Source organism: Gopherus flavomarginatus, chromosome 17 (assembly GCF_025201925.1).
Source record: "Gopherus flavomarginatus isolate rGopFla2 chromosome 17, rGopFla2.mat.asm, whole genome shotgun sequence".
In the NCBI taxonomy this organism is placed as follows: Eukaryota; Metazoa; Chordata; order Testudines; family Testudinidae; genus Gopherus; species Gopherus flavomarginatus.
The window spans coordinates 25,766,035-25,783,124 of record NC_066633.1 but is presented as its reverse complement, the minus strand read 5'-3'; the positions used below and the strand labels follow the sequence as shown (position 1 = coordinate 25,783,124).

The following is a 17,090-nucleotide window of genomic DNA, read 5'->3' as shown; positions in this document are numbered from 1 at the left end:
TCTAAATTGTATGGCGGGCCAGTCAGGGGAGGCTGTGCTTTCCCAAACAGCCAGGCATGGCATGGCCCCTGCCCCCTTTCCAACCTCACCTGCTTCTCGCCCCCTGACAGCGCCCCCAGGACTCCTACTCCATCAACCCCTCCTGTTCTCTGTCCCTGACCACCTCTGGACCCCCCTACTCCTAACTGCTCCCCACCCAAACCTGCCTCTCCTTCCTGACAGCCCCCAGGGACTCCTGCCCCATCCACACACACCCTCGCTCTCTGTCCCCTGACTGCCCCTGGACCCCTGCCCCTAACTGCCCCCCACCGCCCCATCCAACTCCTCTCCATCCTGATCCCCCTCCAGGATCCCTGCCCCATCCAACCACCCCTTTTCCCTGTCCCCTGACCACCCCTGGGACCCCCACCTCTGACTGCTCCCTGCTGCCCCATCCAACCCCTCCTCTCATTCCTGACTGCTCTCCGGGGATCCCTGCCCCCATTCAACCTCCCTGTTCCCCACCCTCTGACCGCCATGCCCTCTATCCACACCCAACCACCCCCCGAACTCCCCTGCCCTCTATCCTACCCACCTTACTGCCCTGCCCCCTTACTGTGCTGTCTAGAGCACGTGTAGCTGGCGGCGCAGCTGCACAAGGACAGGCAGCTACGCAGCACAAAGCACCAGGTCAGGCTGCGGCTCTGCAGCTGTGCTGCCCTGGGAACTCACAGCCTGCCGCCCAGAGCATTGCACTGGCGATGGGGCACGCTGCGGGGGTGGGGGAACAGCAGGGAAGGGCCGAGGAGAGCTCAGGTGCCTTGCACGAGGAGCCTATGGGCCATAGTTTACCCACCCCTGATCTATGGGGTGCTATTACTGTGCTTCATTGACAATAAACCTAGCTGAGTGCCCTCACCACTGAACCGAGTCTGTGGGATCGAGGTCTGCTGTGCTGGCTACCGGGCGTGAACCAGTGCAACACAGAGAGTGAACACACACACAGCCAGCAACTGACAGCGGTGCTAAATAGAAAAAATAAATGAACTGGAAAAATAAATAACTTTTTTCTTTATACTCCTTCAGTTATAGGTATCTTGAGTATTGTAACAGTAATTGGTTAAAAAAAAAATCTGAAATATTTTTTAAAGTAGACTGTGTCCTTTTAAGGTCTCTAATAGTGCTTCTATGTGTTACTGAGATGAATTGTTCTAAGCTGTGCTAGAGGAAATTGTCTGTATGTGATAAAAGTAGCAGCAATGTCTTGTTAGTATAGTGGCTGCTCCTAAAACATACTCTTGGATATTGCTGTGGTATTTAATCTATGGGACTAGCTGCCAGTCCTGAGGTAAAATCAAATACCTGGATGTGGTAAATCCTGGCTGTTTATCTCTTTTTTTGAATAGTAAACTCTCTACCTAGACTCTTAGATAAAGCTGGCTAAAAACAGGTAGATTACTTTGTGAAAAATGTTAGTTTCCATTTCACAGGGTTCAGAATGGCCCTTTTTGCAATATCGTTCTACTGACATTTTTTTGCTTTGTGAAAACCCCAGGAAGGTAGGAGGAACGGGATCTGGATTCCTCTGCTTGACCTCTCTGTTTAGTTTCCCTCTTTCAAATAGAGAGGATGATGCTGAGCCACCTCTGAAACACTTAAGTTCTTATGAAAAACCCTGCTGCAAACTCCAGCTCCCCTAACAAGCCATGCTTGGGCTGATTGAAGTGACAACAAATGGAAAGTCATGACAACGGTGCATAAGTCATAATTTTAGTTTACAGAAGGTCCAGGCCCATGCTGTTTTAGTGACTGCTAGCTTAATCCTTTTCTAATGGAAAATATCTTTATAAACTTTCAGACTATTAGGTATCAGAGGGGTAGCCGTGTTAGTCTGGATCTGTAAAAAGCAATAAAGATCATGGGTGAATACCCACTTCGTCAGATGCACGTGAGACTATTAGGGACAGTTATCAAAACAGCACAAGAGTAAAGTGTGTGAGAACAGGCTTACTCAGTAGCATGAAGCTGGAGGGAAAAGACCAGGAAATATTCCTGGGTTTTGCCACAGAAATCATGGCCATGGCAAACCCAAAGCTTAGCAGAGCTCCTTATGCCAAAGCAAGGGTAGGTTGAAAAGCATCTCATGAAGTGGTCAGATCCCCAGAAGAGACTTACTTGGCACAAGGGTTAGACTGACTGTCAGTGCTTAAATAACCATCTGTGCTGTCCAGGACACAATGAAGGCTCTCCCTACTCTGAAGAGCATCTCCTCTTCATGTCACCGGATAGCAGAAGCTTGAAGACCGTTGACATGGGAGCATGAGAAGCCAGAGAGCCAGTCTGATGCTTACTAAAAGTCAGTGCACTCTGCAGTGCCAGTGAGCAGAAGCAGAAGAGGAAAAAGTATAGAATGAGCCCGTCGGCCTGTGTGTGTCCTCTTTTGCCCTTTGGTAGCCCTTCACAGAATCATGCAGATGCCCTTTCTCCGGAGTGCTCGGTGTTTCTGTTCTAGCTAGGCTCACCCATCTCTGTGTTACAAAAACTAGGGAGCAGAGCTCACTGCATCCCTCTGCGCTGCTTTCTCTGCATTTATACCAGCATGGTCCTGATGAGATTCTTACAAGTGTCCTTTGCACATGTAGGGGCCATCCAGAAGGATCTTCTAAAGTTGCCTCCTGGTGCCTGGGATCAGTCCTCTTTGAGAGCACATTAACATCTGCTTTTAACTGCATGTTATTGCTGAAGGTATCTTTAAATGGCTTGTTTAGGATGGATGGTACCTGGCATGCTCTAATGCGGTCGCTTTGGTCATTAAAATATCTTTAGAAATTAGTGGCAGGGTTGACAGTGGGTTCTCTAAGTCATCGTACCCCGTGTCTTGTCTTTTCTCCCAGATCCATATGGGAAGGTAATACTGTTGTAGGCAAACTGCCCCTAGTTGGAAGGAAGTTCAAACCTGCTGTCTTGTCACAACTGTTTTTCTGACCTCTACATGAGTGCCCAGGCCAGATGGGGGGGGGGGACTAGGCTTCAGTCTGATGACTAGGCTGCTCATTGCATTAATAAGGTCTCTGCTATTGAGCAGACAACTTTGATAAGCAACCTGCTCCTAATTATACCTCCATACCAGGCCCAGGATCCCTCTGGCAAATGGTAGACTCTTGCGTAAATAGATCGTTTCAGGCTGTCCCTTGTGCCTCACCCTGCCAAGACAAAGCACCATGCAGCGCATGAGTTGAGTAAAATTGCCGTTGCTATAACAAATTATTAACACTCGCCTTGCTGCTGATCAGTACCCACTGGAGGACTGCTATGTGCCCACTGCACCTTTTGGGATACATTATTCTCAAAGGCCAGGAATCTAGATAAGAGTGTCTCCAAATCATTAGTTTCAGAAGCCTCCTGATGTGGCAAATGATTTCCTTATGGAAACATTTTCTCTTTAGATATGTTAGTTGTGGTCTGGAGCAGGGTTTCTCAGCCTGTGGGTCAAGATCCAAAATTGGGTCACCAAGATGTTTCAGAGGGTCACATAGCATGTCCTGTGGCTCCTGTTCCACAGGGCTGGCTGGGCTTGCCTCCCAACTTCAGGCACTGCAACCCCTGAGGTCCCCACTGTGATGGGTTGGATCACAGAAACTCCCGTGGGAACTGCCAACTGATGTGCCAAGACTACTACTGCCCCTGCTTTCCTGCCGTTTCCAGCTTAGGATCCCAGAGCCCTGCCTGGTTTGAGCCAGACCCACTAGCCTACTCCAAACGCAGAACCAGGTCTGAACCATGTCCCCTAATAGCTGTAGGCTTTCCTGGAAACAGCTTGGGAAATGTTTGTATCTTTAACACTCAGATCCTCAATTCCCAATGGGGTCCAAACCCTAAATAAATCCGTTTTACCCTTTATAAAGCTTACAGAGGGTTAACTCAGATTGTTCGCCCTCTATAACACTGATAGAGAAAGATTCATAGCTGTCTCCCCCTCCCCCCCAAGTACTAACATGTACTCCAGGTTAATTAATAAGTGGATATACCCATCTCTTAGAGCTGGAAGGGACCTTGAAAGATCATTGTGTCTAGCCCCCTGCCTTCACTAGCAGGACCAAGTACTGATTTTGCCTCAGATCCCTAAGTGGCCCCCTCAAGGATTGAACTCACAACCCTGGATTTAGCAGGCCAATGCTTAAACCACTGAGCTATCCTTGCCCCCACTCATGAGCCCTGGTTTATTACATACAGAAAGTAGGGTTTAAGTGATTCCAAGTAGTAACAGACAGAACAAAGTGAATTACAAAATAAAAAAAAATAAGACACTCAAATCTATCTCTAATACTGTGATAAAAACTGAATACAGATAAAAACCTCACCCTCAGATGGTTCAGTGAGTTTCCTTTTACAAACCAGACACCCTTTAGCCTGGGTCCAGCAATCACTCTCACCCCCTGTAGGTACTGTCTCTTGTTCCAGTTTCTTTCAGGTATCCTTGGGGGTGGAGAAGCTATCCCTTGAGCCAGCTGAAGACCAAATGGTGGATCTCCCAGGGGTTTAAATAGACTTTCTCTTGTAGGTGGAGCCCCCCTCCTCTCTCCTATGCAGAATCCAGTTGCAAAATGGAGTTTCAGAGTCACATGGGCAAGTCACATGTCCCTGCAAGACTGAGTTACCTACCAGTCAAGCCACATTCCTGGGAAAGCTCAGATGTGGATTGGCGTCTCCAAGTTCATTGTTGGCTTGACTGGTTCTTGATTGGGCACTTACTGAGAATAGTTCTTTCTCAGAAAGTTGACCAACTCCTTCACTGAGGCTATTTAAAATTAACCAAGTACATAGCCAGTATTCATAACTTTGAGTACAAAAATGACACATACATACAAGTAGGATGAACATATCCAGTAGATCATAACCTTTACAGAGATACGTAACATGGCATATGTAGCAAAAACATATTCCAGTTATATCATACATACACTTATAAGCATCTTCCCATAAAGCCCTATGGGATGTACTGTCACATCTGCGCCACTCAGGTTTGACCCAGCCATCATGATGATGGAAGCCCAGGCAGGCCAAATTTGAGTGAATGGCCCTGCAACCCATGAACCAGCTAACAACTCCGCTATCACAGATTTGGTCCAGTCAGGAGGATAGGGCTAAACCAGAACCAAGAACCAAGCCCAGCCAGCCTCATAGCGCAGGAGCCTCCACTGCGGGGTGAGGGCTGGGCAAGACCTGACTGAAACCACCCCAGGGCCCCCACTTTCAGACTATTTACTGGGTCATGACAGGCCATAAACATTTACAGATGGCTCCTGAGCCCAAAAAGGTTGAGAACCACTGATCTAGAGACTTGATAATGATTGTACTGACCTGTGGAGGTCTGTCACTACCCTCTGTTGGATGGAAGCAGACCTCATCTGTGTCAAAGATACTGTAATGTTCATGGAGATTCTCTTTAGCTCAAGTGATACAGGTTTGTGGTTATGGAGCAGCAGGATCTGGGTTCTCTCCTAGTTTTTACATAGCATGAGCGGATGAAATTGGGAAGAAAGGGGCATCCTGGACTCCCCTGTCCTCTAGCACCACCTGCTACCTGTCTTGGTGAGGCCTGGGGGGAAGAAGGGAAAAATGGTCATATGTACAAACAGAGAAAGGTGGGGGGTATGTGGAGGAGCAGTGGGGAGGAGATGCTGAATGTGGTGTATGGAATCAGTGAGGAAGGAGAGAGAATGAAGCAATACTGGAATGAGCATGGGGATAAAATAAGGGGGAGAGTGTGACAGAATGTAACCATGGGTGTCCACACCCTACGCACTGTCATAATAACCTTTGTACAAAATACACTTTGTGAGATATCGTTTGAAAACTCATGATTTGCTGGTCATTTTTATCCTGATAAAATTTATACGACAACATTGCATGTGACGTTATAAGATTCCACTGTATGGTGTTTTTAACATGTGTTCCAAACCACAGCCCTACCCAAGCAGAAGTTGGCATACAGGGCTGTCCTGAACAAAGGAACATGTGCTCTGCATAATTTGCATTTAAGCAGTAAACAGGATCATCAAGCAGGAAGAGAAACAAAGGGTTGCTCTAATAGGTGAGGAAAAAGCAGCAGGGAACATCCTTCCCTATTGACACTGTCTCCTGAATCTCAGCTGGAAATGGTTTTTCAAGAGGGCAACTGATACTATAAAAAGGAGGAACAAACAATCCAAGGTCCGCCCTCTTGTAGCATTCACGGCACCTGAAGCAACAAGACAAAGGGAGTGTTCGTTGGAGTCTAGGGAGAAGGGGTCCTGACCTAAGAAATTTGGTCAGTAAAGCTGCTGAAAGCATGTGAAAGAACTTTTGCTTTGAGTTTGACATAGTTTGGTAAGTTAGGCACCAGTTGTGTTATATCTTTCTTGTAACTGTCATAAACAGATAGCTAAGGGTTAATGTCTCTTTCACCTGAAGCACCTGACCAGAGGACCAATCAGGAAACCGGATTTTTTCAACTCTGGGTGGAGGGAAGTTTGTGTCTGAGGTCTTTTGTCTGTCTGCCTGCTTTCTCTGAGCTTTGGAGAAGTAGTTTCTGCTTTCTAATCTTCTGTTTCCAAGTTGTAAGGACAAAGAGATCAAATAGTGAGTTATATGATTTCTTTTCTTTGGTATTTACATGTCTATAGTGGCTGGAGTGCTTTGATTTGTATTCTTTTTGAATAAGGCTGTTTATTCAATATTCTTTTAAGCAATTGACCCTGTATGTGTCACCTTAATACAGAGAGACCATTTGTATGTATTTTTTCTTTCTTTTTTATATAAAGCTTTCTTTTTGAGACCTGTTGGAGTTTTCTTTTCTGGGAAACTTCAGGGAAATTGAGTCTGTACTCACGAGGGAATTGGTGGGAGGAAGAAGTCAGAGGGAGATCTGTGTGTGTGTTAGATTTACTAGTCTGATTTTGCATTCCCTCTGGGTGAAGAGGAAAGTGCTTTTGTTTCCAGGATTGGAATTACACAGGGTGGGCTCCCTCTGTTTAGATTCACAGAGCTTGTGTCTGTGTATCTCTCCAGGAGCACCTGGAGGCGGGAAGGGAAAAGATTTATTTCCCTTTGTTGTGAGACTCAAGGGTTTGGGTCTTGGGGTCCCCAGGGAAGGGTTTTGGGGGGACCAGAGTGCCCCAAAACACTCTAATTTTTTGGGTGGTGGCAGCAAGTACCAACTCCAAGCTGGTAACTAAGCTTGGAGGTTTTCATGCTAACTCCCATATTTTGAACGCTAAGGTCCAAATCTGGGACTAAGTTATGACAGTAACCATTTCTGAATTTTATTCTTCGTTATTTGTGCTCACTTAAAATCTCTCTGTTTGTAGTTAATAAACTTGTTTATTGTTTATCTAATCCAACATGTTTAAATTGAAGTGTCTAGAAAACTCCATTTGAGGTGACAAGTTATGTGCATATTATTTCTATTAAAACAATGACAGACTTTACATAAACTTGTATTGCCCAGGAGAGGGCTGGGCTGTACAGGACATACCCCTAGTCTTAGGTTTTCTCCCAGAAATGTATGTTGGAGGCACCTGCAGCAGAACCAAGGCTGCTAAGAACCAAGGTGTGGCTGGCTGGCTGCAGTACACACCAACGGATGTAGGTGGGAATGACTTGCATGCTGGAAGCTATTTGTGATCAGTCAGACTGGAGGCTACAGCAGCAAAGCAATATAAAGGGCATCCCAGGTCAGAAGGCAAGGGGTGACACAGCTACTCATTAGCCTGGATTGTACCCTGGTGTATCACTGAGGGGCCTAAGTAATAGAGGCTGCATTTGTAAGTTAAACTGATCTTGGGCAGTCATTCAGAAAAAACAAAGGATGGCTCCTTGGTCGTGCCCTTGCCCTCCTTCCCCCCCCTTTCACTGTGTGTTCATGTGCCGTCTCCTGGTACTGTGATGGTTACCACCTCTGCAGTTTCCTAATGCAATGTGTGTCTAACTCTGGTAAGAGGAGGTCCCCACTGATGGGCACAATTCAGCTGGAGCCAGAACATTGATTCATAGGGTGCCTACATCTTACAAAACAACGAGGAGTCTGGTGGCACCTTAAAGACTAACAGGTTTATTCAGGCATAGCCTTTTGTGGGTAAAAAACCCACTTCTTCAGATGCTTATGCCCAAGTAAATCTATTAGTCCTTAAGATGCCACCGGACTCCTCATTGTTTTTGTGGATACCGACTAACACAGCTACCCCTCTGATACTTGGTACATCTTATGTTGAGGGCTGCATTAGCAGCTTGCCAGGAGCCTGAGAACAGCACCTAATTTGCATTTAAATTGACACTACACATTACTGTGGTATTGTTTGCTAAACTTCAGTGTGTGTGCTCAGCTAGTGTCTGCTTGCCTATCTCTCCTTCCCAGAGCGGTGACTAGACCCAGGTCGTTGCTGGAGTTCACCAGCACAAACAGCCACCAACATGCAGTCAACCTGCTTGGTCCTTGCCCTGCTCCTGCCATCCACAAGCCACGTTTTGCTCCTCATGCTGCACTTTTGACTACCCTGGTTTATAACAATATTTCCTCTGGCTCGGTTTGTCAGGAGAGCACAAGAGAGTTAGGTGCCTGCCTATTCTGAGAGGCCCTGCCTGTGCTGCAAAGTGTCTGTTGGAGCCCCTACCGGAGGCTCTACCAGAGTCAGTTCTGTGTCATTAGGGAGAAATATACTTGTATCTTCCTGTGATCAATCACTTATTAGCAAAGTGCTTCAAGGTCAAGCATTGCAGTTAAGTGTTTCTAACACAGTTTTCCCCCAACACTGGTCAGTTTGTTCACTCTAGCCAATGTTGTGTAAGCTGGAGCAGTGCACCCACACAGTGCTCCTGCCAGCCAGGGCTGAGAGTTTTGCATTTGACACCTGGCTCATGCATCCAGAAACTCTCCCAGAGCAAGTACACTGCAGCAGTGCACAGGTACATGTCTGGTGATGTCAAGGGTCCTTCCCCACTCTGAACTTTAGGGTACAAATGTGGGGACCTGCATGGACACTTCTAAGCGTAATTACTAGCTTAGATCTGGTAACTCTGCCACTATCCAGAAATTTCAGTATCTGGAGCACTTCCTGTCCCCCCAAAACTCTCCCCTCCCTGGGTGGTCTTGAGGGACTTCACCAATTCCCTGGTGAACACAGATCCAAACCCCTTGGATCTTAAAACAAGGAGAAATCAATCAGGTTCTTAAAAAGAAAGCTTTTAATTAAAGAAGAAAGGTAAAAATCATCTCTGTAAAATCAGGGTGGAAAATACTTTACAGGGTAATGAAATTCGTATAGCCCAGAGGAACCCCCTCTCGCCTTAGGTTCAAAGTTACAGCAAACAGAGGTAAAATCCTCTCAGCAAAAAAAAGGACATTTACAGATTGAGAAAACAAAAATGAGACTAATCTGCCTTGCCTGGCTATTACTTACAATTTTGAAACATGAGAGACTGATTCAGAAAGATTTGGAGAGCCTGGATGGACGTCTGGTCCCTCTTCATCCCAAGAGCGAACAACACCCAAAACAAAGAGCACAAACAAAGACTTCCCTCCACCAAGATTTGAAAGTATCTTGTCCCCTTATTGGTCCTCTGGTCAGGTGTCAGCCAGGTTCACTGAGCTTCTTAACCCTTTACAGGTAAAAGAGGCATTAACCCTTAACTGTCTGTTTATGACAGGTGACAAAGTCCATGTCTGTATAGACACTGCCTATCTAGGAGGGCATCTCCCCGATCACCTTTTACAGATGCTGTGATGTTATCCGATGGCAGAAAGTTCCTTCTTTGCCTTGGTGGATCCTGCGCTTTTGGCAGATTTGCTCGCCTCAGAGGTTCACTGCAGCCCTCAGTTTGGCCGCTTCTGCTGGAAGCTCAAATGTGCCCATCACTCAGCTAACCTCATCACTGGCCAGCATGGGGGAAATGGAGAACAATCTCCATAGTCTCTGTTGTCCCACCTAGTGGATCGGGGATAGGCCAGATCCCTTTCTAAATTAGACCTTCCCTTCTGGTGTTGCTCACAGACCAGGTCAACTTCTGTGTATGATCAGGAGTTGGGGGATATGGGAGGGAACCCAGGCCCGCCCTCTACACTGGGTTCCAGCCCAGGGCCCTGTGGATAGCAGCTGTCTACAGTGTCTCCTGTATCTTCCCGCAGCACCTTCTTTATTCTCACTGCAGGAGCTTCCTCCTGAAGCCTGATCACACTTATACTCCTCAGTTCTCCAGCAGCACACCTTCTCACTCCTTGCACACCCTCCACTAACTTATGGGAGGTCCTTTTTAAACTAGGTGTCCTGATTATTCTGCCTGCCATAATTGATTCCAGTATGTTCTTAATTGGCTCCAAGTATCAGAGGGGTAGCTGTGTTAGTCTGGAGCCAATTAAACTGCAAAGAATCCTGTGGCACCTGATAGACTAACAGACGTTTTGGAGCATGAGCTTTCGTGGGTGAATACCCACTTCGTCAGATGCATCTGACGAAGTGGGTATTCACCCACGAAAGCTCATGCTCCAAAACGTCTGTTAGTCTATCAGGTGCCACAGGATTCTTTGCTGCTTAATTGACTCCAGGTGTCTTAATTAGCTTGCCTGTCTTAATTGGTTCTAGGAGGTTCCTGATTGCTCTAGCGCAGCCCCTGCTCTTGTCACTCAGGGAACAGAAAACTGCTTATCCAGTGGCCAGTATATCTGCCTTTTACTTCTCTGCTGTACCCTGAGTAGGGTGACCAGATGTCTCGATTTTATAGGGACAGTCCCGATTTTTGGGTCTTTTTCTTATATAGGCTGTTATTACCCCTCCCCTCCCCCCCGGCCATCTGTCCCGATTTTTCACATTTGCTGTCTGGGCACCCTAACCCTGAGGCCCTCTGGGGACATCAGCAGGCGGATCCTTCATGGAGCCATGAGCATGGGTGTGTACTTGGCACGGTTCACCTCTGTCCCTGAAGCCTGTCCCCTCTGTGGTGTGAGGGAGACCCTGGCGCATGCGTACCTTCAGTGCACCAGGCTGCAGCCTCTCTTCCAGTTCCTCCAGAACCTCTTATTGAGGTTCCGGTTGCACTTTTCACCGCACTTATTTATTTATGCACACCCAGTCTGAGGCCCCACGAAGTCACAGGACCACCTCATCAACCGCCTCCTAGCCAGGCCAAGGTGGTCATTCGTAACACCAGGGAGGGGAGGTTTAGGGGGAGGGGGAGAGCCTGCAACTGTGGGGCTGTTTTTCGTTCTTTCATCCGTTCACGTATCCAGGCAGAGTTCCTCTGGGCAGCATCCGCTGGCTCTCTTGATGTCTTCGAGGAGCAATGGGCGCTGTCCAGAGTTCTCTGCTCAGTGTCTCCTTCTGGTTCCTTAGTTTTGGCCCTTTGACCCCCACGCCTGTTCCTGTTGTTGCATTCGTTGTCCCCTGGACTCAGTTGGGTTCTGGGTTTAGTAGCCCCTCCCCAGGCTGGGGAGGGGCTTATAGCAGTAGGTGAGCTAGCGCTCCCCACGTCCCAGCACTCAAAAGGACTAGGCGAAATGCATGGACATGTGACTTGTCCATTTGACTCCAATCACCATCTTGTTACTGTAATTTTCCACTGACTGTGCTGAGGGCTTTGTTTGAAACAATAGGTTTCCCTCCACATGACAGAAGATATAAAAGGTCCTGGAAATTTCTCCATTTTGCCTCTTTCCTTGCCCAAACCTCTGGACTATGAACTATACGAATGGGAGCATTCTAACCAATGGACTGAGGACCTTCCAATGATTTGGAAGCAACCAGAGACTTACCAAACCAGCGGTTTATTCCATCACTGCTACAAGCCTGAACCAAGAACTTTGCCATTACTGTATGTAATTGAATCCTTTAACCAATTTTAACTCACCTTTCTTTCTTTTTATGAATAAACCTTTAGTTTTTAGATACTAAAGGATTAACATCAGTGTGATTTTTTGGGGTAAAATCCAGTTTATATATTGACCTGGGTGTGTGGCTGGTCCTTTGGATCAGAAGAACCTTTTATTTGAAGAGACTGGTTTTAAAGAACCACTCATCTCTAAGTCTAGTGTTTTCGGTGGTAATACAAGGACTGGAATGTCTGAGGAAACGGCTTTTATGACTTCTTGTTAGCCAGTGTCCTGAAACAGAAATTTACTTTGCTTGTTTGGTATATCCTATGAGGGATTAGCCACCAGTCTTTGGGTGTATCTGCCCTATTTCGCTGGAGTTTGCCCTGAATTTGGCATTCTCAGTTGTGACCTACAGAGGTATGGTTACAGATGCCATATACTGCAAAGTTACATGCATGCTGCTAAATCTGTCTCAGTTGCCTGTTTCCAATAACTCTGTCCCTCTTGAGGACTTACACATCTGTCCCAAAAGGGCAGGTACATCCTCTCAACACTAGGCAAGTGCTATTTTGGGATGCTCCCACAGGCCATGCAGCTCTAGCTGGCCAGGCTCTGGTCCTGGCAGCCTTGGGAGAACACATGGGCTTTTGAGGTGTGGTGGGTCAGGAGGGGAGACGAGCCACTCACTGTTATTGATGGCTTCCCTTCTTGTGTCCATAGCCTAGAGGGAGGCATAGGAGGGGCCTAGGCCAAGGGTGGCAGGGAGGTTGCCCCCGGGAGACAGGCCACGCAGATGGAGATCTGAATCTTTCTGTAAATGTTAGTTAATTTTTAAGTATTTTATCTTCAAGAAGGTTTCATTGTGTTTGTGCTGGATTCCTCTTCAGGTCAGGGAGGTTTTGAAGGCTGCCATAGGGCCTGCTTGCAATGGAAGAAGCCGGTGGGACCCAGAGCCTGCAGTGGGAAGGGGGAGGTGAGCTGGGTACAGAATATCACATTGTCTGTGCTAACTTGGAGAGAGTTATGGTTTTGGCTCTGTCACTGAAGGGTGGGCTGGGACATGGTGGGACATCTGTACATCTGGTCTGCACTAGCTCTGCAAGGGCTGAGGTATCACCAGTGCAGGTGGAGGGGTAACCATGTCATGGCTGGGCTCTGGGCCATTTTGAAACATTAGGGGATCACTCTGTGTGGACACAAAGGTCTCACTTGTACCCCCAAGCATTGAACTTCTGCAGAAATGTCAGAGATCTCTAGTGTAGGCTGGGTTACAAATGGAAAATCATTCTATGGGCTTTCCCTATCCTGCTTCATTGCTCACATGTTTCATTCTTCTGTCTATTGTGGCAGAGCTCTGACCTTGCCCCCGTGGGTCCTGCGCTTCTAGGTGGTTTATGCTAGCCTCAGTGGCTCACTGTGACCCTCCACATAGCCCTTCTCTCTCTAGGGCCAGGGTTACAGTCTACTGAGCCCTTTTCATCATAGGCCAGCAAGGAGGTTGGTGAGAGAACTCCCACAGTCACTGGCCTGGTCTACACTACACGTTTAAACCAATTTTAGCAGCGTTAAATCGATTTAACGCTGTACTCGTCCACACTACGAGGCCCTTTATATCGATATAAAGGGCTCTTTAAATCGGTTTCTGTACTCCTCCCCGACGAGAGGAGTAGCGCTAAAATCGGTATTACCATATTGGATTAGGGTTAGTGTGGCCGCAAATCGACGGTATTGGCCTCTGGGCGGTATCCCACAGTGCACCATTGTGACCGCTCTGGACAGCAATCTCAGCTCGGATGCAGTGGCCAGGTAAACAGGAAAAGCCCCGCGAAATTTTGATTTTCATTTCCTGTTTGCCCAGCGTGGAGCTCTGATCAGCACGGGTGGCAATGCAGTCCCAAATCCAAAAAGAGCTCCAGCATGGACCGTACAGGAGATACTGAATCTGATTGCTGTATGGGGAGACAAATCTGTTCTATCAAAGCTCCGTTACAGAAGACGAAATGCCAAAGCGTTTGAAAAAAAAATCTACAGGCTACACAGTGCTGCGTGACAAGCATAACAGGAAGCCAGAGACTCAAAGGACGCTCATGGAGGGAGGGAGGGGGTACTGAGGACTCCAGCTATCCCAGTCCCCAGCAGTCTCCGAAAAGTATTTGCATTCTTGGCTGAGCTCCCAATGCCTGTAGGTTCAAACACATTGTCTGGCGTGGTTCAGGGAATAGCTCGTCAATTTACTCCCTCCTCCCCCACACGTGAAAGAAAAGGGAAAGAAATCATTTCTTGACTTCTTTCACAGTCACCCTATGTCTACTGAATGCTGCTGGTAGACGCAATGCTGCAGCAGTGAAGAGAAGTATCCGCTCCTCTCCCCTCCCTGGTGGCAGACGGTACAATATGACTGATATCCGTCGTCACCATCAGCCCGTGAGTGCTCCTGGCTGGCCTCAGGTGAGGTCAGCCAGGGGCGCCTGGGTAAAAATAGGAATGACTCCCAGTCATTCCCAGTAGATGTTACAGAACGGCTGGTAACCCTCTTCATCATAGCAACTGGGGGCTGAGCTTCAATCAGCCCCCTCCCTTTCATGTGAAAAGAAAAGATTCTGTACTGCCTGGACGATCATAACACCAGGAGGCTGCCTCCGCTTCATTTTATGTCACTAACAAGTCACGGTTTCTTATTCCTGCATTCTTTATTACTTCATGACACAAATGGGGGGGACACTGCCACGGTAGCCCAGGAAGTTTGGGGGAGAAGGGAAGCAATGGGTGGGGTTGTTGCAGGGGCACCCCCCGTAAATGGCATGTAGCTCATCATTTTTGCAGGATCTGACATGGAGCAGCTGTGCTTTCTGATACACTGCTTCTCTAGTACATTTGCCCCATATTCTAGACAGGACTGACTATTTTTAGAAACCATAAAGGAGGGATTGATTCGAGGAGTCATTCCCAGTTTTGCTTTTGCACCCCCGGCCAATCTCAGCCAGGGGCACCCATGATAGCAGCAGACAGCACAGAAGGACAGATAACCGTCATCTCATTGCCAAATTACACTGGCAGCAGACGGTACAGAACAACTGGTAACCATCTCTGCTATCATGCAAAAGCAAATGAATGCTGCTGTGTAGCGCTGGAGTATCGCCTCTGTCCGCAGCATCCAGTACACATACGGTGACTGTAAAAAAAAAAAAAAAAAAAAAAAAAAAAAAAGCTGAATGGGCTCCATGGTTGCCATGTTATGGCGTCTGCCAGGACAATCCAGGGGAAAAAGGGCGTGAAATGATTGTCTGCCGTTGCTTTCCCAGAGGAAGGAATGAGTGACGACATTTACCCAGAATCACCCGCAACAATGATTTTTGCCCCATCAGCCACTGGGCTCTCAACCCAGAATTCCAAGGGGCGGGGGAGACTGCGGGAACTATGGGATAGCTACGGAATAGCTACCCACAGTGCAATGCTCCGGAAATCCATGCTAGCCTCGGACCATGGACGCACACCGCTGAATTAATGTGCTTAATGTGGCCGCGTGCACTTGACTTTATACAATCTGTTTTATAAAACCATTTATGTAAAATCAGAATTATCCCATAGTGTAGACATACCCTCTGTTGTCCCTGGGGGCTTATTTCAGAAAAGTTTAGCCTCCTATCCTGACAGGGGCCTGACTTCCCCTCCCAGGAGATGTTCCTGTAGTGGTGGGTTGGGGGGAACCCGGGCCCACCCTCTACTCCAGGTTCCAGCCCAGGGACCCTAATGGTAGCAGCTGTTGGCAGCCAACCTTTCACTGCCAGAGTTGCTACATTTCCCTGGGCCACTTCCCCACAGCTCTCCTGCTTCTCTCTTCTTCACCCTTACCTTAGGGCTCCCTTAACAATGATTTGAGGGTGTCTTCATTAACCAGCCTAACTTGCTCTCCTCTGCCTGACTAGAGTGAGCCCTTTTTATAGTATCAGTTGGGTCTTAATTAGAGTCAGGTGGTCACATTAGCTTAATAGCCTCACCTGACTCTTTGCAGGTTAATTAGAGTCAGGTGTTCTCATTAGCCTGGAGCAGCCCCTGCTTGGTCAGTCAGGGAACAGAAAACTTAATCCAGTGACCAGTATATCTGCCGCCTTCTATTCTGCTGTACCCAACTGGCCTGGGTCTATCACACTATCTATCATCTTTCCCCTCTCCATCCCTTCTTGTAATCTCAATACAAGTTGGTACAAGAACATTCTTTGCTGCATTGTCTGGAGAAGACTCCATCTATCTTTAAAAGGGGGGAAAAGGAGGAGCCAGGGAACTATAGACCACTCAGCCTGACTTCAATACCTGGGAAGTAGGGATATAAATATCATTTTAAAAAGTTAACCCGTTAAACAATTAAAATTATGTCATTTAACCATTAACCAAGGTCACTCCAGTGGGCCGGTGTCAGGCAGCAGGGGCTGAGGTCTCACCGGCCAGGGCTCGGGTTCTGCCAGGGATGAGGTCTTGGCGCAGCTGGGGCTAGGGTCCCACCAGCCCAGACAGGGCTGCTCCAGCTGGCTGGCCCCGTGTGGCCACTGGGGTTAACAATTAAGGTCCAGTTAACAGTAAGCCTAATGCTTACCAGTTAACCTTTCATATCTCTACTTAGAAGCTATTAGAGCAGTGTATAAAACATTCAGTTTGCAAATACCTGGAGGATGGAGGGGTGATCACTAGCAGCAGCATGGATTTACCAACAACAAATCATGCCAAAACAGCTGGATTTCCTTCTTTGACAGGGTAACTGATTTGGTGGATAGGGGGAATGCGGTGGATATAATATACCTGGACTTTAGCAAAGGTTTTTGACACAGTCCCACATGACATTCTCATTAGTAATCTGGAGAAATGTGTTTTAAATGGATACATAATTGTTTAAACAACCACAATGAATAACTATTAATGGAATGATGTTGGATTGGAGGGAGGTCTCAAGTGGGGTTCCACAGGGATCTCTTCTGGATCCCGTGTTGTTTAAAATCTTTATTAATGACCTTGATGTAGGTATAGCGAGCATACTGATCAAATCAGATGATACAAAGGTAGGGGAGATTGCCAACACTTTGGAGGATAGAGCTAAAATTCAAAAGGATTTTGATAAATTGGAGAACTGAGCTATCAACAACAAAATGAAATTCCACCGACAAATGTAAGGTGCTACATTTAGGAAAGAAAAACCAAATACAGAGTGGGGGATAACTGGCTTGACACCAGCACTGCTAAGAAGGATCTGGGAGGTGTGCAGGATCACAACCTCAGC

At 47.3% G+C, this 17,090-nt stretch overlaps 1 protein-coding gene across 6 annotated transcripts in view; it reads left to right on the top strand.

Moving 5' to 3' along the window:
• Positions 1 to 17,090, top strand: part of SLC31A1 (solute carrier family 31 member 1) — an 86,572-nt gene that overhangs the window by 49,444 nt on the left and 20,038 nt on the right. The window lies entirely within an intron of this gene.